The sequence below is a fragment of the Aotus nancymaae genome, unplaced genomic scaffold (assembly GCF_030222135.1).
Source record: "Aotus nancymaae isolate 86718 unplaced genomic scaffold, 86718_ANA_hifiasm-v0.15.2.pri h1tg000018l, whole genome shotgun sequence".
In the NCBI taxonomy this organism is placed as follows: domain Eukaryota; kingdom Metazoa; phylum Chordata; class Mammalia; order Primates; family Aotidae; genus Aotus; species Aotus nancymaae.
Genome location: NW_026988430.1, coordinates 23,550,453 through 23,553,359, shown reverse-complemented (window position 1 = coordinate 23,553,359; position 2,907 = coordinate 23,550,453).

The window sequence follows — 2,907 nt, the reverse complement described above, 5'->3', positions numbered from 1 at the left end:
CCAATTCTGCCCATCAATACTAGCCTGCAGCAGCCACGCTTGAACACCCACCCCAATCGATAATCAGCGGCTGCTATCGATCGGCCCCAAGGGTATAGGAAGCCTGGGGAGAGGTGAGGAGAGGACCAGTGGGTGTGCAGACACAGCCTCAGAGAGGGAGCAACGGCAGGGAGCTCCCAGTGACCTGGCAGACAACACACAGCTCATCAGAAACCAGAGGCAGAGGTGGGGCGGGGGGAGATGACAGACCCCAGGCTAGGAAGGGCAGAGGGGCAGACACGGAGGGAGGCTGCTGAGAAGAAGGAAGAGGCAAGAAAGGAAGGGTTGGCCGGGCGCGGTGGTTCACGCCTGTAATCCCAGCACTTTGGGAGGCCAAAGCAGGTGGATCACTTGAGGTCAAGAGTTCAAGACTAGCGTGGCCAACATGGTGAAACCCCGCCTCTACTCAAAATACAAAAATTAGATAGGTGGGGTGGTGGCGGGCACCTGTAATCCCAGCTACTCAGGATGCTGAGGCAGGAGAATCACTTGAACCTGGGAGGCAGAGGTTGCAGTGAGCCAAGATCATGCCACTGCACTCCACCCTGGGTGACAGAGCAAGACTCTGTCTCAAAAAGAAAGAAAGGAAGAAAGAAAGAAAAAGAGGGAGGGAGGGAGGGAAAGAAAGAAAAGAAAGGCAGAAAGAGAAGAAAGAAAGAAAGAGAAAGAAAAAGAAAAAGAAAGATAAAGAAGAAAGAGAAAGAAAGAAAGAAGAAAGAAAAATGAAAAGAAGGGTTGTTGAAGGTCTACTGTATGTCAAGGGCATCATCTCTCAAGCCTCCCAGCACAACCCTGGCTGAAAGCAATTATTGGCTCCATCTTACGGGGAGGAAACGAAGCTCAGAGGTTAAGAAATTCACCCAAGGCCTGAGCCTTCAGATTTGGGAGCAGAGTCAGGATTTGAACCTACGGTGGGGACAAGGCCCTTTGCAGCACCTCACAGTAGCCCTGAGCTGTCACTTCTGGGCTCCCAGCCTGGAATGCCGCCTAGAGCCGGTGGGAAACTAGATGGAGGCGCCTCCCAGCACCTCCACTGGAATGCCCCACTTAGAGCTTGTCAAGGTGGCTCAGGGATCCAGGGCGAGGGGGCACGCCTGTAATCCCAGCTACTCAGGAGGCCAAGGCAGGAGGATCACTTGAGCTCAGGAATTCAAAGTCAGCCTGGGCAACAGAGCGAGATCCTGTCTCTAAAAGAAAACAAACAAACAAAGTATAGGCCGGACGCGGTGGCTCGTGCCTGTAATCCCAGCACTCTGAGAGGCCAGGTGGGTGAATCACAAGGTCAGGAGTTCAAGACTAACCTGGCCAAGATTGTGAAACCCCGTCTCTACTAAAAATACAAAAATTAGCCGGGCATGGTGGCGAGCACCTGTAATCCCAGCTACTCGGGAGACTGAGGCAGGAAGATCACTTGAACCCAGGAGGCGGAGGTTGCAGTGAGCTGAGATCATGCCATTGCACTCCAGCCTGGGTGACAGAGCAAGACTCCATCAAAATAAAAAAATATGGTAAGGTAAACAAGATGAGGCACGTAAGCCCATCGTAAGTACGTAAGGAATGTTGATCCCATCATCGTCACCATCGTCACCATGTCACTCCTCCTCCTGTCCAAGCACACGGCTTCCAGGTCACACGCTCACTGAAGCGAGACTGTCGTGCAAGTGTGTGTCTTACTCAGGGCCCTGATTCAGACAAGATCCAGCCCCACGCACAGTGCCTGACCCAGGCTGGTACCCCCATCTATGCGAGGACCTGTCTGGCACAGGTGCGTCTCTGCAGAGCTGAGGGGCTGAGGGAGGCGGTGATACATCGCCTCACTCTCAATTAGCTCCCTTGTTTCAGAGAAGCAAGAGCAGCTGTGGCTGGGGATGATTTCTGACTTGCCTCCTCTGACACTGCTTGAAGTGGAAGGTCAAGGCCGGGTGGAGGTGTATGCAGGGATTCGCCCTTCCAGTCCACTGCAGAGAAGAGGAAGGGGAGGCAATCAGCCTCCAACCTCAGGACTTATTCACTTGTTCATGCATCGTTGTGAAACACCCAGCATGCCTGGCCCTGTGCTGGGACCTGGGAATACAAAATGGGTGAGGCTGGTCCCTGCCGTGGAGGTATCAGCGGGGCAGGGATATTACTAGACAGTGGAAGGGCTTATGTGTCTGCGGTTGTAGCGGGCAGGGGGCCTGCAAGGAGGTTTGCTGTTTTTTTGTTGTTGTTTTTGAGACAGAGTCTTGCTCTGTCACTCAGGCTGGAGTGCAATGGCGGCAATCATCTCGCTCACTGCAATCTCCACCTCCCAGGTTCAAGCGATTCTCCTGCCTCAGCCTCCCAAGTAGCTGGGATTACAGGCGTGCACCACCATGCCCAGTTACTTTTTGCATTTTTAGTAGAGACGGGGTTTCTCCATGTTGGCCAGGCTGGTCTTGAGCTCCTGACCTCAGGTGATCCACCCTGCTCGGCCTCCCGAAGTGCTGGGATTACAGGCGTGAGCCACTACACCTGGCTTAGTTTCCACTTTCTAAAGGAAACTGTTTAGCCCATGGATTTTTTTTCAGGTTGCAGATAAACCACAAAAGTGCCGCTTCTCATGGAGTCTCCCTTCTGATGCCTCCAAACCTTAGCAAGAAAGCCGGAGCCCGAGGGGGAGAAGGACCCAGCTGCAGCAGGGCCAGGGAAAGCCAGGCCCAGCCCCTCCTCCCCGGCCCAAGGCAGCTGGTGAAGGGTGTCTTCTGAAATGGAATATTGTGACCGAGAGGGCACGTGGCAGGGGTGAAGGACAGGCATTTCCATAAAAATCCTTCCTGGAGTGCAGTCAGGAGTCCTGTTTCGAAGCACCCTATGAAGAGCCTGAGGTAGAAATCTCCTGGTCCTAAT